Source organism: Pipra filicauda, unplaced genomic scaffold (assembly GCF_003945595.2).
Source record: "Pipra filicauda isolate LSUMZ 115617 unplaced genomic scaffold, ASM394559v2 scaffold126_size2276778_pilon, whole genome shotgun sequence".
Taxonomy (NCBI): Eukaryota; Metazoa; Chordata; class Aves; order Passeriformes; family Pipridae; genus Pipra; species Pipra filicauda.
In genome coordinates this window covers 741,924-761,626 of record NW_024103729.1, presented here as the reverse complement: position 1 = coordinate 761,626, position 19,703 = coordinate 741,924, and the positions used below count along the sequence as shown (strand labels likewise).

Below are 19,703 nucleotides of genomic sequence, written 5' to 3'. Positions count from 1 at the left end.
CTCCCCTCGGTTTTTATAAAAATTGCTGGAAAAAATTAAATGGAAATTACTTAATTTGTAGGCCTATTTTGGGTCTTGAAAATTTCAAGGCAAATTTGTTTAAAATGCCAAAATATTTTAAATGTGCTGTTTCAGAAGTACCACAGGTCCTTGGAAATATCCCTTCATGGAAAGTAGCCTTCTAAATGTTTAACAGATGATAATAGGATTCAGACTCTTCAGGCTAAGAGCTTTCAGAAGTTTATTCAGTTTGTTTATCTAGGTAGAGAAGGGACACAGCATGTAATTGAATAAACAATGGTTTAATTAATTTTTCAATCTTGCAGTATAGCTAATTTGTACATGTGAATGATAACCTGTTTGGCAGATGCTGGTTTCAGATCGTAAAGAGACCAAAGAAACAAAAAGTGGCTTTTCATTGCCCTTTGTACTTTACTACTAAAGAAAGTATTATAAATCTTCCAACTTTTTTATAGATAATACGGACATATTATGAAGCTGGTTGTGAAAATAGTTTGTCTTTCACTTCAACAGGAACTATACCCTTTCCTGAGGGAAGGCAGACTGAGTGTCCAGACCTGGTTTGCACAGCACTTCCAGAAGCTCCCTAGGAATATGGGCTTATTGGCAGACCCGACCAGCTGTAGGGGCTGGTACATTGCCTGGGTGTATGTGTAGACACTACCAGGCTTTGGTTGGGTTGGCAGGGTTGGATGAAGCACCATAGAAACATGGCCAACTTTTTTTTGCTTTCTCCCTTCTGAATACAGGGCTGGGAATAAGAGAGAAGTCTGAGCAAGAGGAATTTGGCCGTTCCTACATCTAATACGTAGTTTCAAGCTTTGGGGTTGTACTTTTGGCTTGGTTTTTCGCTTGTTTGTTTTGTCTCTTTCTACTGAAGCAAACGGAGCATTTGTAAAGTGCAGATACATTCTGAAAAAAACCACAATAAACGGAAAGAAAATCACAATAATTAGAAAGACTGAGTTAAGGTCAAAGATAGAGTTGGTTAAAGTCATCACTCAAAGTTGCTCTGTAGTTTTCCTGTGCTGCATCACAGCTTCTCAGCCTTATGCTGGGCACTGCCAGTCCTGTTTGCTTGATTGTCTTTCTCCACGTCTTAGTCTTTTTTTAGAAGTCCTGAGCCCACAGCTGCATGAAGAAAGAATATACAAACACTAAGACTTCATAATAAATACAAGGTTGGTTTCAAACCTTGGTTAGGCTGAAGGAATCACACTGAGAGCTTAAAACCTCCAGTTTTTGTCAGATTTGTTTTACAGTGCCATTTTTAGGATCCTGATATTTTTACCGTTTTTAATTTGTTCTTTGGCAGTGATTTCAGGAAAAAAGGCAAGCATGAATTATTGAGAAAGTGTAGTTCCTGACACAGGTGGTGTGACTGGAGGATCATAGGGGTAATTTAGCAACTAGTATGAAAAGATCTTGTCAGGAATGTTCAGGCTGTGTTACATTGCCCTGTATGTTTTTCAGCTCCATTGATATGGAAATACAGTGAAGATCTAACCAAAAAGAATTTGGATGAGTGTTAATTGAAATAAGTAAAGAAAGCATCAGCAAAGATTTTTTCATTCTAATCAGACCAAACATGTCAGAAAGTCATTGGTTATAGAGATTACATCATCTGGTAGCATCTGTAGATCACGTGGATTGAAAACAAGCAAATCGTTTGCAAAGAATTAGAATAATAGTAGGTGTAGAAAGTCCTAAGCAGGTTTTAAGTCTCCAGGAAAGGTGTTTCTGGCCTGCACCATTCTGAACAATAATCAACTAGTACCACAACTAATCACTCTCTTAGTAAGATCTGCATGAGAGAAAAGTAACAGAGGGGATCTCTCATCTCCTTCCAGAGCCATAAATTTTGGGAAAGAGCAAGCATAAGGACACATCCACAGATGTGCAACAGCAGCCAGAAGCTGGGAAATTGAGGAAGATGTTGGCTCAAAGCATAAAAGTCAAACTGAAGGCTCAGCAAGCAAGATGTTAAGAGTGAAAACCAGCCCCCACCTACCATGTGGCTGATACGGAACTGGGAGTGGAAGCTTTTGAAGTGTTGGCTGGGTCTCTGGTGGGAAGGCTGTGTTCTCTCCACCCATTCACTGGAAAAGCCTCTGGTGTTTGCTGTTGGCTTTACTTACTTCTGGAATATCCTTTGTGCTAATAGATTTGTCTCTGGGCCAATACAGTAAGAAGTTTCTTCTGAAAAAGAAAAAAGGCAAAACCAGAAACAACAAAACCAACAATTAAAACCACAATAATAGGATTTAGAAACAAAACTAAATAAGTTTGTAGTAGCAGTCTGGCTGTTAACCTTTTCTGTACACAGATTGTTGTGATTTATTTTTGGAATATGTCACTAAGCTCTAGGTTTATTCATGAATACTCTGAGAAATTTACTTTCCTTTTATTACAGGACAGAAGATCCCTCAACTCTCTGATCTTTTCTTTCACTTTCTGCCTTATAGTTTGAAAGACTCTTTTTTTTTTTCTCCTGGCTCCCCTGAGTTATATTGCTTGGCTTTTTACAGAAGTACAATTTCTGTGCACCAAACTCTTCTCACATAATATAACTAAATCCATATGTCCAATTGATACAACTCAACACAAAACTCTGGCAGATGCCCTCTCAGAATCTGGCTACCACTTTGGCATTTTTCAGCCCATGCAGTTTCTTAAGAGATTTTTGCACATGCAGCTCTAACATTTGGCAGTGGGAAATCAGAGCACCTTCTTTCCTGCTGTAGATCTTAAATCATATGTTAAAGACTTGGTTCCCAGTTTTTGCATTCAAAGCACAGTGACTTAAAAATTAGCTGTCCTGTTTTCCTAGTCCTTCCTGTTTTTTAAAGACATGCTAAAAATTTGAAGACATTTGTTTAAAAAGGTATGGATACGTCAGCATTTTCCTAATGTTCCTCTGTCTTAATTCAATTGCTTTGAAACACAAGTTTGATCAGCAGCTGGTTCTTGTTTGCAGATGTTGTTCTGATTCTTACTAAGCTACATGAGAGCTGAAGAAACGGAAGCAGTGGTTTGTGGGTTGTGTTTGTCCATCACATTTCACAGCAACTCATCTTCTCCATCAAAATTAGCTCTGCCAGTTTTCTGCTTTTGACTTAGACAGAAAAAGGCACAACAGTATTCAAGCTCCTGCAACAGTCAAAGTCTGTTCAATTTCCTTATCTGAAAACTGCCATTTTGGTTCATATGCCTGTGAAATGAAGCTCTGTTTTCATGTGTCCTTGTTCTGTGACCAAACTCCGTAAATGAAAAAGATTAAACACTAACAGACGAGCTCACAACGTACTTCTACTGCACTGATCCTGAAAAAAAAGTCAAGCTGTTAAAACTGTCTGAGCTACCAAAAGGAGTTGTGAGGAAGTATGAGTGTTTCCAAAGATATTTGGAGAGAATACGTGTTTATATAGTAAATTAATTTCAAACAAAAGCAATTTATCTTGTCTGAAAATTTGCATGAGTTTAATGCAATTGAATTAGAAAAACAAGAACAGGATGCTTGAAAATTCTTACATATTTAAAAGCAGCACTAGACACTTTCTATTTTAGAACAAGATTTAATTGCTTTCTGTAAAATGCATTGGCAGGACAGTCATTTTCTCACCAGCAGGTAACAACAGTTCCAAAAAATGTGATTTCTCCAACGTAGCTGTAGGAACTGTTGCTACCTAGAAACTAACATGGTCATTAATCAAAACAAAAAGAACAAACTGTTATATAAAACAACAATTTTGCCAGGCAAGTACTTTGAGTCTGCCTAAAACAGTTGATCAGAACATACTATTCAGTTCTTGGTTTATTGTCTCCATAAAATCTTGGAAGAATACATGTCTGGTCCAGTAAATTTTTTTTTTTCCACGCACAAATATAATGGACTTCTGTAAGTGGTTTCGGGGATTTTTTTTGTGGAGTTTTTTTGTCTGTTGATTGTTTGGTTTGGGTTTTTTTTTTGGTTGGTTGGGTTTTTTAATCTTTCTAGTTCTTGAAACATTTTTACCTTATTGTGTCTGGCTTATTGCTGTGGTGGTTCAAGCACATGCATTGTCCACCTTGATTGCATTGGAAGCGCTGGAAAGGAGTGAACGCCGATGGGAAGTTTCACTGAGGGTGTTATTATCAATAGGTATGTTGCTGGTGATAACATGGAAATGTTTAGGATGATCTAAGTAGTCTTAAGGATAATAGGGTGAAAACAAGCAGAAGGAAATTTATGCTGATTCTTAGGGAAAAATACTCTTCGTATTGCATCCTGTTAAATTCCATAAAAGGTCACTAGGGAACAGGGGCTTGGAGTCATCTCAGACTGAAATTTGAGGTTCATTTGCAGGAAACTGTTTTGGCAGGATAAGGGACCCTTCTGATCCAAGATTAATCTTAACATTTATAGCAAATGTTGTGATTCCATGGGCCTTACTGAGCATTGGTACCTTTCTCAGTTTGAGTGTCCAAGTGCCATTTCAAACCAGCACTGGGAATCCCTATTCACTGGTGATAATACCATTCATCTGGAATATATCAATTGACCTGAGAGACATTTCAAAGACTAAGGCACTATGGTGTTGTCTTAGCAAGCATATAAATTATATAGATCTTTCTTAAGCAGAGATCTGTAATTGGAGCTCAAGCAGCCAATTTTCTCCTAACTTACAGTAAATGGGAGAGAGGAAATAAATTAGTTAGAAACCTGAGCTTGAATAAGAGTTTATTTGGTTAGAAATAATTCAATAGTCACTCAACTATTTATTTTGGGTTTATATTCCATTTCAGAGGCTGTACAAAAAGGGAGTACAGGAACTGAATTAATGGAAAAATAAAGTGAAATTCAGATAAGGTATTGTAAAATGTTTAATATTAATATTGTACATTTATCCTACATGGGCTACTTATTGGTTCCAGTAAGCTGCTTCTTTCATCCCTGTTATGCTCAATTTGATTTTGCTATCCCTTTTTTATAGGGATACATTTTTAAATTATGTGCTAGTTTACTTGTGACTCCTGCTCTCCTAAATAGTTGAGGATTTGGAAAACCATGTCTTACTTTTTCTACTCCTTCACAGTGTTGTAGAGGCTGAAGAACTATTTTCTAATTTCAATTTCAATTATTTTTAGGCTAAAGGAGTGACTGAACACAGATTACCTCCTCCTGGTCCTCCCCCAGGCACTGTACCACTGGCAAAAAGAGAATACTCTAAATTCCTTTGCTGTACAGTGATCTTTGTGTCTGTTATAAGAAGTTTTTAAATATTAAAGAATGCAAGATTTTTCTTGTATAGAATCTGCACAGCTAGAGCATTATAAAAAAAGGATTTATAAGGCTTTTTGCTCATTTGCTTGATAAAACTAACAGAAACACTCAATAAAAAAGAAAAGAGCTTGCTCGGTTTGGTATGCATACCAGGATGCTTGGTAAGCTGCCCAGGTGGTAAAAGAGTGTGATCCTTTCTATGGCATTCTTGTGAATGATACCTTGCATTGCATCCTGGTTAGAGAGAAATTTTTTTGGATATTGTTTTGAAGAAGTGAGGTGGCAACCTTCCAAGTCATTTCTTTGAAGAATCTGGTAGACATTTTTCACAGTACCTTGCTTTTATTATTGTAGAGCATTTTTCTGATGAACCAATGTAAGTCACTTGCACAGAAGTTCCATTCTATGACTCTTTGAGGTTATTTACTTTTATATTAATAAAAAGTAGCAGAGAGAAATCATGATTGTGTTACTTTCCAATTCATATATTATAGCATCATAAATAATGCTATATCAAGTTGTTACTTAAAGCAGATGTACTTTTATATAATAAGATTAGACTTTGTTAAAACTGATGGGTAGAAAAACTGCCTTCACCTCTCCCTCTTGCTGTCATCTTTGTTCAGTGTTTGGAAGCCAATGACCTGTAAGAGTCTCTTAGAAATCCCAACGTGATATGTAGGAAGCAGTCAAGTGTCACTGCTGGTCTCTGGCTTGTACAGCTTCTCAAATCCCACAGATGTGATTTAAACAGCTCTAAACCTGCTTTTACACAACACTTGTAAGGAAGCCAAATTGCCCTTTTCTAAAACCTTGAATTCATAAAAGACACAACCGGTATAAAGCCACCTTGAGTCTTCTTAATACTTGTTCAGCCTTAGGCTAAATGCAACTCACCACGGCTGAGCTCTCTGACTGTATCTAAAAATGCTGCAATGAATAAGTTCAAGTCTTTTCTGAATACTTCTAGATATTATTTTCTGGTATCTTGGGAAACTTTTTTTTTATTTATTGTGATCAGTATAATCCAAAAGTGACTACTTTCTTTAGGTTTACACTTACATACCTTTAGCTTCAAATCTGCTCAAAAATAACATACTGTTGGATAATTTGGTGCATAAAAATCATTCTGCCTTTGAACTTTATTTGACCTATCAAATTACTAGTAAAAATCACTTGTAGTCTGAGCTTACAAAGATAACAGACTGAGGTTTTCAGTCAACTTGTACAGCAAACTCTGTGACATTGACTTAAAACACTCTCTGACCATTTATTCATTACCAAGAAATCAAAATAGTTTGTTATTCAAATGAGCAAATGTAACAATACATTATTACTGTCAATTCAGTAGCTTCCCAGCCCATTTCTAAGTTAATTGGTTTAACAAACTAATTTTCTTCCTAGAGAAGATGGCCTGGAAAAAAAAGCAAAACAAAACCAGACCAAAATCAAATAAACAAATAAAACCACAACCCCCCCCCCAGTGGTGTTTAGAGTTATGAGGCAAATTTACAGAACTGTGGCATGCATTTATACACTGAAAGAGATGGAAGATAAAAGCACAGACTCTAGGACCAGAACTTCTTGACTCAAACCAGAATTCTTAGACTAAATCAAAATGAGTAGTTAGGTGTTTGATAGATGTAAACTAGCATGTAATTATCTGCACCAGACAACATAATTTGATATTAAACCCTTTGAAGAGCTTTCTTTATTTTTATGGATATAATCTGAAAGGATTACAGCTCTTATCCTCACCTTTATGTTGATTGCAGCTCTATGGAGTAGTATTTAGTTCTGCCTTTAGCAAAGTTCTCATGTGTTGTTGTGCAACGTTGGTGATGCTAACTGATCTCCTTCTGTATCCTGATAAAATGTGTGCCACTGGCATCAAAAGGTTCTTATCATGAAAGTATCGTGAAAATAATATTTAATTAAATGGCATTTGTAGTGTATTTTTTCTCTTTCATTGTTCCTCCTGTCATTACCTTTCTTCCTCCTTAGTTTTGTAGAAATTTCAGTCCGAGAAGCTCTGGATGAGGCTCCAGAGGCAGCAGTTGAAAGGAATAGTCAGAGAAGCACTGGAAGGACATCCCACCAGCAAATATGGAGATCTGACCTAGGTACTTGTATGTCTGTCAGTTTGTCTGTCCGATGTAGACACATATCTCCAATCAGAGTAAACTGGTTTATGTATTTTTTACTCAGAAGAATATTATGAAGAATATATTATCTTCTCTGGTTGCTTCATGTAAATAGGCCATTGTTGAGATGGGACAGAAGGAAGGGGTGTAAAGCAAGTGTATATAATTGCCATTTCCACTCTCCCATGGGCAGCAGTGTCTGTGTGAACTCAGAGTTTGGAAGTGCTTGGAAAAGTGTAGGTAATCCTGTGCATCACCAAGTACTCATTGCCAGTGGGGTTCCCATTTCTCCTCATTCTAAGAATTTCTGCAAGTCTAGGAAATAAGCTCTATTTCATTACAGTTTATAACTAGATTTTTTTCATCATAAAGTTTAGAAGATTAAGTATTTCTGCAATAAAATTAATCTTTGTTTATACATTCTATTGCATGTGCTAGTTTTTCTTATCACAGGAATTAACCTCTAGTACCAAAACTCATCATAAACTGTAAAAATTAAAGAGGACACTAAAAACATAGTATTAAAAAAGACATAAATCAAATTAAAATTAACAATAAGTTTTCTAGTTGAACTGTTTATTGCCATTCATATTAAATTTTATGGGAGAATAAAAATGTCTGTTATTTCTGTGCATCTGACCATAAAATTGCAAACTTACCCATTAGTTAGAATAATGATGTTCAAAGCAAACATGCATTCTGAATGACCAAACCATCTGAAATTTAAAAATATTTGAAATTAATGACATGGAAAATAATATATTTAAAACAAATCTATACAAAGTTAATATATTTCAATGTAAGTAGGTTAGGCATTATCAAATATTAGATTACAAATTGTTATCTGCAATAAGAAATCTCCATTAGCATCATTTACAAGAAGCCTTTCACAGAAATACACTATTCAGAGTAATTAAATCTCTTGAGTCACAAGTATAGCAAGTATCTGAAAAGTGATACAAAACCGCTGGCAGAAAATTTGACAATGACAAAAAAACCCCAATAAAGTAGCAATAAGTAATGGTGCTAGGTAAGTCCTACAGCTCAGCTTCAGTGAGCAAGCATGTTTACTGTAACAGTGCAGATTATGGTTTCTGCGGAAGAAGAAACCTTTATGACTAAATACTCAAGTTTGTATATTCAGTAGAAGTTTGCTGTTTTAGCTGTGTTGCTGTTCTATGTGTCCTGAATTTTTATTTGAGTCTGGGAATTTAAAAGCCTCAAAACATTTGAAATAAGTCAAACTGGTTTTCACATCAAAATGTGAAAGGGGCGAGTTTCACAAGGCTGCAACAGGAAGCCAAAATCAGAACTGTTATTTCTAAGCCTGATACCAAGGCAGTCGTAAGGATCTGAAACCTGTGATATGATTTGCACCATATCCACTTGTTTTTGAAACTAGATAAGTTTTCAGTAATCTTCTATTTATTATGTGCTTTCTCTAATTCTAATATTTAGCCTCTAATCTTGCTCTTGTTAAAACATCCTGTTGTTACAGAACTTCACTTTGTGATGATTCACCGCACCAAGATGTCTTTCTGTTGAATTATGACACTGTTGCTGAGTCTTCATTCTTTATTTCATGACATATTTAAAGATAAATAGTTCATACCTGAGATGCAAATTCTTTTATGTGACTAAAATACGTGATAACCAGCTCAGACTAATTCATTTCTCTGTGACCTTAGGCAGGACAGTTCAGTTCTCTGTAGCTAACATTCTTATCTATAAAATGTGAATGGCATCACTTCATTTGTTATCTAAAAAGAAAGCAACTACAGAACTTTTTGCCTCTAGCACTGTGATAATGCAAATCTGAGAGGCATTACTGTTCATGATCAAAGAAATTAAAAAGTACTACATGGGACTAAGCAAGTACTCTGTACAAGTCGAAGACTTTGTGTGTTTTACACCTAGACACAAGCACTTCACCTTTGAGTACTTACACAGAGATTTGGGAGTTTGTTGTTTACTAGCTTAAGACAACCAAACAGTTGGTTTTCTGTTCATTACTGAGCCTGCCATGTAAAGAGTTCAATTTGCAAGTGCATTGCATTTGATTTTCTTGGTGAGGGGAACAAAGATCTCAGTCAACAGGGTCTCTGGAGAGGTGCCTGTGAAGTCTAAAATGCCTTTAGGAAAACTGCAAAATCTCCAACCTGTCCATTTCCACCACACTGAGAAATTCCACATCAACAGCAGTATGACTGGGCTGCAGCCATCTGTATGGAGAGTTTGTTTTCTGAGGTGTGAGCCTGGTGAATATTCTTCATTTAACAGTGTTTTTTTATGATTTAACATTGTTGTTTTAGTTATCAATATTTATGCCTTTCAGAAAATTGAGTGTTGGCAAATGCAAAATAGTCACAAATATCTTTCATGTCTCTAAGTGGGGAGAATGATAAAGGCCATAATTTGGTTTTAATTTTTATTGTCATTGTCAGTCTTGTGTATAAACCATTTCTAACTGCCTTGCTCTAAGGGGTTGGATTAATATTTTTTTTTCTCTTCTAAACTAGTCAGAAATGCAGTTCATTCTTTTTCTCATTTTATGACTTTTCTATTTTTATGACTTAAAAAATTATTTATTTTTATGATATCACTTACTGTGGTATTAGACTTCCTCTAACTCACAGTTTATCTCCATCTTATCTTGCAGACTCACAGGAAAGTTCCTCCTCTCACAGGCACACTTCATCTCGCATACAGATACCTCCTTCCTGCTAAGCTGCTATTAAACAATGTGTTGTTGTGCTTCTATCCATTTGAAAATCACAAAGCACCAAATACACTTAGAATGTATCAATTAATTTAACTCACAGTTTCTTCTGTAAAGGATTGTAATTGCTTAGGACAGAACACATGTTTATATGGCACTCCTAAACCTCACCATACCTTCATGTTGTACTTTCAATGTAGTATGGAGACATCTAAGGAAGGCTTCTGTAGCCTAGTTACAAAACAAGCATGGCTCAGTTCTTACAACTTTCTTTAAAGAAAATCTACAGAGGTATATTTATAGATAGATAATATTTTTGGAATTTGTTATTCTGACTACTTCCCAAATTTAAGCACATCTTCAGAATATTATTCTGCTGTACAGCAGGATTTTTGCACTATGTTAGCTGGAAATATGTCTGCCTATGAGAAATACTGTTTTGTAAAGCCTTATGTACACAGGTGAGACCCGGGTGTAAACTATTAAAATCTTTCCTTCTGGTCCTGCACTCTGATTTCCAGGGGAGATGAAGCCAGGGCCATCCAAACTTCACCATTACTTCTCTGGTCTGACTCCTGATCTGGGTAACCAGAAACTCGAGACTCACCAAAGCAACCAGAGCACCCTGAGAAAAGTATATGGTTATCTGAATTTGGATTTTGAACTTGCATGTGCTTTCAGATAAAAAGGAACACCTTGCAGGACTCTAACTGGCACACTTAAATAATAGTAGCATTTAAAGTTCAGCTCTTTTTGTTTTCCTTTATAAATTGGGCTTCATTTGGGGGATTTGATTTACATGAAACCTGAAGAAGACAAGGTTGCCATTGTATTGTTCTGTTATTGCCATATAATGCCATCCATCATAGATTAAAAAGGTGATGGTATGATGTTTCTCTGTTTGGGTGCAATGATATTCAATATGCTTTTTGGAGAGCTGTATGGTCAAAGTCAGAGAAACCAGAGCTTTTCTTCTGACCTTTCTCATGTCCTTTGTAGAATTCTGATAGAGTGGGAAAATGACTTCTAGGTCTGTAAGGTCTTCTTAAAACAAATAAAGGGATGTGGATTTGGTATCAGGTAGCCAGTATCTTGAAGAACAAGAAATCATTTAAAAGTTGGCATGCATTGAGTCTTTTATTTAAATTCTGATGTGCTGTAAATAAATTTTGACTGCCCTAAAATCAGTGAAGTAGAACACTTCAGAAAAGTTTTAGAGATGACATTACTGTTCTCTGAAGAGATGACTTCATTTCATCACTATTTTTTCACTCCCTACCTCCAGTGTGGACGTGCTTTTGCCCAAAAAGAGAGCACCTGAGAGGACAGGCAGCTTACAGTTGTTTTTGCATCCTGCTCTGGGCTGCCTTTTTTTCCTTGGTACTTTATAAATTGATCTCTGCTTATAGACAGAAAATGCCTGTGGGTTGTAAGACTGTACAGATTTAGCCTGCTTTGTATAAAAGAAAGTATAATGCAGGATTCAGTGAAAAGATAGGCAAATGCTTCTTGTGCTTTCCTTTTTAAAACTTAGAGAGTAACGATGCTCTGAGTGTACGGGAGAGCTTGGGACGTAGACTGGAAGATTTATTTGAAGTTTTTATTGTTGGGCTTGTTCTGCATCTGTCTGATCCATCTGCCTAGGTCTGATCATGTCTGATCTGGGTCACAGAACCAGATGAATGTCTCTGCCCTTAGCCTGAGTTGGGAGATTTTTTAATGTACTTTTTATCTGTCCTTCACTGATGTATCTACTGCTTGGCCCAGAATATTCCCTTACAATTTTTTAAACACATTGCTCCCTTTTTGTTTTTCAGGATATACAGGGAGAAAGTCAATAGTGAATAAAATTTAGTAGCTGTTGATGTGCTACTAAATAAAGATAATTCAGTATCTATACAGCAAGTCTGGTTATCATAAGCAGACATAAAAAGCAGTAAAAATTTAATTAAACAAGTTGTATTATTGTTATCCTTCAACCTCAAATAGAGCAGGAAATAGTAATATTAAAACTGCTGAACCACATACTAGGAGATTTGCAGACATTTATAATTCAATGCAAGAAAATAAGTAAGATCAAAATTAGTTTCAAGTTGAACTAAGTCAATGGTTATAAAATGAAGTTGCCTGAATTACGTTCTCCCTGAGAAAAGGTATGTCTTACCAGAGAAGAGACACGAAAAATAAATTACTTTGCACCATAGATATGCTCTACTGTATACATATGGGAGGCACCTGTAGCTGTTCTAAGAATGCTCTGTCTAGAAGTACAGGAATATGGAAGATGATTCAACTGGTTTTTTGCTTCCACAGTTTGGGCTTAGTTTGAGCACAGCAGAATTGTAAGCCCAGTGCATATCACAGAATTATATTTCTGATCATTTAGAACACAGAGTCTATAAAATATTCATAAAACCTCTGCAATTTGAATTAGCCTTTCAAGTAATGAAAAAATACATCAAAGGAACACAATAAATGAGGGTGTCCCTCTACTACATGTGATATGAAGCATAAGGATTTCTTTTAAATATTTGATTCATGAAAAGTAAATGAGACATTTTCTGATGCAACAATTATGGAATTTCACAGAGTATGAAAGAGTAACAGGAAAGATACTGTGTTATTGTTAATGGCTCTATTTCTTACCATCTAAACTAATGAGAACCTTTGATCTTCTCTGATTTCTTCATGCTTCGTTGTTTCCATCATTGTCAAAAGCCTGCTTCTTCACTTCTCTTGGAAAATAATCTACATAATGCAAAGTGACTGTTTGTGGAGTGCAGTGAGTATTCCACTAGCCAGGAAGAAAGGGCATCATCTGATAAAAGGAGACACATCCTTGAGACAGCTATAAAATTAGATAATTTTAGCAGAGAGCAGATTTTTTTTTTTCCTGCCAGTCAGGATTTAAACAAAGAAATCATCTCACATTTGGCAAACAATTTTGCTTCTCTAAAGGAAAACATAACACTGAATGAAAAGAGTTAAGGTTTTTTTTCTCAGATAATGTTGTTCCTTGAACATTTTTAACTGCCTGTTTATTGAAAAAGCAAAAAACCTGAAAAACTATAATAGTTATTGTTCCGGTGACATAGGCAATGTTCATGTCATCTTTTTATGAATGCATTTTTAATTTCAGTTTTCAGATTCCTACATCGCTAATTTTTACTTTTGGTCCCCAGACACCAGATAGCTATGTAGGAGGACACCTGCCACTTTACATATTGCTGATGTACAAGTTTGAATAAATTTCTTTGAAGCATTGATGTTGGATATTAAAATGTAAGTCTCTAATCCTATAGTGTCTCTTAAATTTGAAAGTACTTCTTAATTTTAATAGTGCCTGCCTCAAGTATACCTATATAGATATTTACAGGAACAAGACTGAAGGATTTTAAAGACTTTCGATTACAAATGTGTGTGTAGGTAGCACAGGACGATTATGTTTGAATATTTCTGTAAAAAAAATCATAATTTAAAAAGCAAATTCTTAGTCACAAATAGGTAATGTTGGCATGGTAGATTCCAAAACAGAGAAGATCCTACATGTGATACAGGACCTCATTCATACTGCATTTGTGCCCAGCACAATTGCCATTGGCTTCAGAGAATTTACACCAATGCGAATGACATGTGAACCCATCTGAAAGATGCAGTGTTCAGGAAGGTAATTTAAAGCCTTTTCTGTCTCTAAACCGGCTGAATTTTCAAACTGCAAGCAAAGGTAAAGTGCAGCTACAACATGACCTGTCCATCCGAGGTGTCCAGGCGCTCCCTACTCAGAGGCAGTAGCTTCTTGTCTGTTCTGCAGCACATCACAGCGCCCTCCCCTTGCCGAGGGCAGCCCTCAAACCGAGTCCAGCCACTCTGTGCCTTTGTCAGCGAGACAGTGCTGGGTCCCCTGGGCCTTTGTTTGTCTGAAAGTGGGAAAATAAAGCAAAGTCTGTCTTAGGAATTGATCCCAGTGGGACCAGAAAATGGACAGAGCTGAAGAGGCCACAGATTGCCCACCTACTGCTCTGCAAAATATCTGACTAGAGAGAAGTTAATTCTGATATTCCTTTTTGAAACTAACCTTCCTTAAACAACAACAACAAAACAAAACAAACAAGAACCAGTTTAATTCAAAGAAGCAGTGTGAGAGATCATCAATAAGCTAGCTTATCCCTAGAGGAAGGATAACATACTCTATTCCTCCTCTCATCATACACTCCCGGGAATATCTTGATCAATATCAGAGCTGTATGCAATATGTAAAAGAGATTACATTTCATAAGATATATTTTAAATTATACATTTCCACACACTGTATTAATATGAAATGCAATTTTATCTGATTTTAATACTTTAATGTTAGCTTCCATTATTTGCACAGTAAGCAAATGAAGAGATGCACATGAAATCTGGATTTAATTAGATAGGACATGCTATCACTTACTGACTGACATAAGTAGAATACATTAACTACAAGCATTATATAATACTTTTCTGTCCTGAGATGATGCACAGCAACACAACAGTTGTATTTAATGCTGACTGCCAAAACCCAGCTGTCTTTGTTTTCTTAAAAATACAGTTTTGCAGAATGTAAACTGACATTTTCTTTTTTTTTATTCTTTTTATTTTTTTTTTTTGGTGGCTGTGATTATTTACTAGATTTATCCACCTTTAAAAAGCATTTGTTATTTCTTTCAAACACTGTCCTTTCAGCCTTTCATTAATTCTACTTGTAACGACCAAATAAAAATACTACACAATTCTCCCATAGCTGAGTCTTGGTGCTGTTGCTGTCAGTGGCAACTTTCTTTACCTAAATGTGTTATTATTATATCACAGACAAGAGCACCAGAAGAAAGAACTAAGCAGAGAAGGAGTTTGAAGAAGAGAAGTTAGCAAGGCTGGGCCCTGACCCAGGGAAATGTCTGCCTCCAGGTATTTTGAAAACCTACTACAGAATGAAATTGCTTTTTCACTTTTTAGCTCCCATGGAGCATGTTCTAAATGCCTGTGTGATTCATCAATGTCCCTGATAATTCTCTGAGACATCTACTTATAGCCTTACTAATGCTATTTTGTTCCTTGCTGCTTTCTGAGCAGGCAGGTTGGAGGAGCTGGTACCTGCCGGCATTGCCCGGGCTGAGCCAGGCACTCACCCAGCCTGGTGCCTTCATGCAAAACTGCAGCCCCGGGATGGGTTTTCACTCCAGCAGTAGCACTATTCATTGTGGACAAATAACAGATGTCACTTCTTGCTGCTATGTTATGGCTCCTGGTGACCAACAAAACCAAGGGCAGTAATCAGTTGTGGTTTCTCCATTGCTCTCGGGCTGCTTTTCCTCTCTAAAGTACTGTTATAGCCCTTTCATTACAGTGGCATCTGAGCACCTCATTGCCTTTAATCCCTCAGCTGCTTCAAAGCTGTATCCAGCACTGCAGCTGCAGGAGACCACCTCATGCACCACCATGGCATGCAGAGATCTTCAGAGGGGGTTCATGCAGGTGGTGACTGCTCAGAGGTCAGCATGAGCTCACCCAGCCACCTCCTTGGGTTCGCTTTGTGTCCTGTAGCAGCCTGCTGGGACTGTGGTGAGTACCCTGTACTGTTCTGGTAGATGTGACCCTTCAGCCCACTGTAGCCACTTTCCTGATGAGTTTGTGTGGGTGGACATGCTCACACCTTGCATCCACACTGTATTAGCAATGACAGTGCTACAGGACATTTGGAAGACACAAGTGTCCTAAGGCCTGAGATTTCACCAGCGCAAGAAAGAGGATGTGTTACCTCCACACATGTCTCTCTCCGTTTTCTGTTGTTTGGGTTTTTCCTCTTGGTTGTTCGTTCCCGTTAGGTGAAAAACTTTCTACCCTGCAATTTGTTATACATAATTCACATAGAAAACTGTTAGGCAACATTAAAACATTTTTTTATTTTATAGGAGAAGAGTCAAAATAAACCAGAACCATTGAATTCCTGCCCATCTCAAGGGGTCTGATTTCCATTAGCTTCTTCTACTTCCACATGGCTTTTTGATTTTCCCTCACAGCAGACTCTTTCTTATGTTCAGGAAACCTTTGTATCTTTATTCATAGCTACCTACATAAATTCTTGGCTTGTTATTTATCTTTTATGATAATGCCCCTTTTATCTTAAAATACTACACTGAATTTTTCTTAATTTTATGTTAAAGGTTATGCTGACAAAGGCTGATAAAACACACAGAGCATTATTTGTATTTACTTTCAAAGCTTTAGTATCTAGAACAACATCATTATTTCTATGAAGTATTATCCATAAAGTTCATTTTGAAAGTGAATGCCATATCTCATTTTGCTTTGACATGCAAATGCATTTAAGCCTATCTATCTAAGCCTTTACAGCACATCCATCACACCAGAAGTGTGCTCATGCCACTGAATCAAAAGCTACAGCAGCAGTTAACAAGCAGCAAGCTAATTAATGGCTCAAACAAAAAGTTTTAAGAGTGATTTTTTTCAGACGCTTCACTCAAAAGTGATTGAGAAGGAAATGCCTTTTTAAAATTTTTATATAATGTCACACTAAATGAACCATAAAGAAACAATATAGAAAATACATAGCTTGGAATTTATGAGAACATTTCACAACTATTAAAGACCACATTTAAAGGTCCATATTTTAAATGGAGCTGAGGGACCTTTGAAAGCAGATTTACCAGCAAGGTCATCTTTAAAAATGGAAAGGAAGAAAACCAGATCCCAAACGTCACAGTCAGGAACATAACAAAGCCTAGAATTGCTGGACAAGAGAGGAAGAATGGAAACTAAAATGCTAAGAAATCATTATATAGATCATATTTATTTGAATCCAAAGAGAAATGTTGACTGTCAGTCACCAGCTAAATGAAAAATGTCATTGCAGCTGGCTTTCAAAAAGTAGAATTCTTTTGAACCAGCCATCCTCACTGGCTGCTTAGAACTGCTGCCCTTCACTAGCTTAGCTGATGACATGTTATTGCATCTCAGAACATACAAATCTTGCCTCATGACAAAACAGTTGTCAAAACATTATTTTTTTTTCTGATGACATATGGAAAGAAATTCTTTATACATATTGAAACCATTTTTCTTCCTTTGAAGCAGTTTCAGACATATGATACACAGTATAGTATAAAACCCAGTTCAAAAATAAAAAACTAGAACAAAATAAAATCTAAAAAATTTAAAATATGTTTACTTTTGGGAGAATCTTTTCTCCATCTTTACATCAATAGATTCAGTTTCTGTGAAATGGGTATTGCTTTTTCAAAGTAGAGTTGATGTTGATAAGACAATATATTGACTTGGATTTGGATTCTCTGGCAACGTTTCTTTCAAACTTTCTTTACAAACTGACCTAATAATAGAAATATGATCCATATTGTGTGAAAATAAAGGTCCTTTTTTCTTTGAGGCAATTAGTTTCCCACCCCCTCTAAAAAGACAATCCCCGAATCCCTTCTTGAAAGGGAGTACAAAAAAATCTAACTATTAATATTTGTTGGCAGTAAATATAAGGTCAAGCTCTTTCAGTATCTGAAAAATGGTAAGCAAAATAAATAATAAATAAACCTTGTTGCATTCTTGAGTACTTTTTTTTTCAGTAGCCCGTGCCCCCTCCCATCTATGGTGTTCGTCACACTTAATGTGTGGCAATAATTTAAGCAGTGTCAGACAAACACTTGTCCTTCCCTGACCCAAAAGTATTAGATTGTGGTCTGTCAGGAGAACCAGGGCTATTTGGGGAGCAATGTATTGCACCTGGACACATGATGGGAGGGTAGTGGGAGAACATACCCTCTGCATTAAACAATCATAGTGATCTGCATCTGCAATAGGTGGTCAGAGGTGGGCAGGGGCCCACTTTGTGCCCAGTCATGATTTAGAGATGTTTTGCACCACTGAGCCTGCATTTTAAGAATTATTTCATAACTAGAAAGTTCTTTTGTTCTATCTCTAGGTGAGGAGCTGAGAAAAGTCATGAAGCTCAGACTGCAGAGTTATTTCTGACTGTGGGACTACAAATTCCCAGCCTTATTTTAACAGCAGCTGCAATGGGGAGTGTGGTGAGTGGGCAACAGGTGAGGCTCTCTGGGGGAATGTCCCTGGGCTCTGCTCTGGCCACGCTGCCCAGGGAGGACAAGGACAGGGCAGGGACCTGCCACTCTCTGGGGCAGGCGTGGGGAGCTGTGGAGGCTGTGAACACCCTGGTGTGACTGTTGCCTTCGATGAGCTGGCAAAGGAATGAGGAAAACTTGCCAGAGATTCCTCTTGCTTCTTTTCTTGCACAGCGCTGGGAAAGGACAGTTTTCTGGCTGCTAAGATAATTCTCTGCTTGAAATTTGAATACCTTTTGCCTTTGACAAAGACATTATTACTGACGTTTTTACAAAATGATATTAGTCTATTTCAGATGCATTGAAGAGTAGCACTTCATTCACAGCTACTGTAGATGAGTCCAGAACAGAGCTGAATGGTAATTAGCAGTGATAACTGTTTGCCACCTTTTTTTTTAGTCAGAATTTTCAAGCCCTGTAAATTGGAAGTGTCTAACGCTAATAACTTATTTATTTTTGTATAACATTGAACTTGACAACCATTTTTAGTTATCAGTTCTTAAAGAAAACCTTTTAGAGCTAGAATCTTGTAAAATTGCAGCCTGGAGCAGACTTCACCAAAGTTAATGAGCCATGAAAAATAAGATTTAGCTTGAGAAGGCTGTTAATACATTTTTGCAGCTGTAGCCTATACTAGCAGGCTATGATCAGTTAAAATAGATACCTCAATTAATCCTTTCTTGGAAATTGAGAAAATAACCTGTATGGTTTTATTGAAAAAAATAATAATTGTCAGGTTTTCTACAGGGTTTTAGTACCTTTGTGGCATCAAGATGAGAAGAACCCTCACACCAAGAGGGAGAACACTCATTCCAGTGCAGTGTTAGTGCAAGGTACTGAGCATCACTCTCCTTCGTGCCCAGCAAAGCAGGGGTTCTGCGTGCTGAGGGTTTGCTTTCTGTACACCTTGGGCTGGCCCTTGGTTACCCAGGGCTGGAGCTGTGAAAACTCTACTGGCCTGCTGCAGTATCACATTGCTAAAGCTGGGAGGAACCTGGGGAGACGTGCTGATCAAGCCTGAGCTCTCTCCTAGGCTTTACCTCACCATCACTACCACAGGCAAGGCATCAGGTTTGGATTTACAAAGAATCAAACAAACACAGTGGTATATCCTACCCCTGTAGTTTAAATACCATGTCTGAACATTATGCTCTGAAAACAATCGCGAAATACTCTTTTGTATGTTCTGCATGATATTTGGTGTTGTCTTCTCTTTTTTCCTAACCTGAAATAATAGTAAACTGTATCAGGGAAAAAAATGCAAAAATGCAATGGTAAATTCGGGTGTCTGGGTTTGGGTTTCATGCTAACACTGTATCTACATATTTATAGGTTTTCTTTTAGAAGAATAGGTTGTGTCTTTCCCTACTTTAAACTAAGGACGTCACATAAATACAAAGAAAGCAAAAAACAGAGAACTCTAA

At 36.9% G+C, this 19,703-nt stretch overlaps 2 long non-coding RNA genes across 2 annotated transcripts; one reads left to right on the top strand and one right to left on the bottom strand.

Moving 5' to 3' along the window:
* Positions 1-283: 283 nt before the first annotated feature.
* LOC120324903 lies at positions 284-2,174 on the bottom strand. Its single transcript, XR_005566588.1, has 2 exons — positions 2,033-2,174; positions 284-1,152 (listed from the first exon to the last, which is right to left on the bottom strand). It is a non-coding gene; the product is annotated as an uncharacterized LOC120324903 (long non-coding RNA).
* A 2,632-nt stretch (positions 2,175-4,806) lies between these two features.
* LOC120324902 lies at positions 4,807-18,537 on the top strand. The gene is made up of 4 exons (XR_005566585.1): positions 4,807-4,870; positions 7,289-7,407; positions 14,984-15,079; positions 18,123-18,537. It is a non-coding gene; the product is annotated as an uncharacterized LOC120324902 (long non-coding RNA).
* The last annotated feature ends 1,166 nt before the right edge of the window (positions 18,538-19,703 follow it).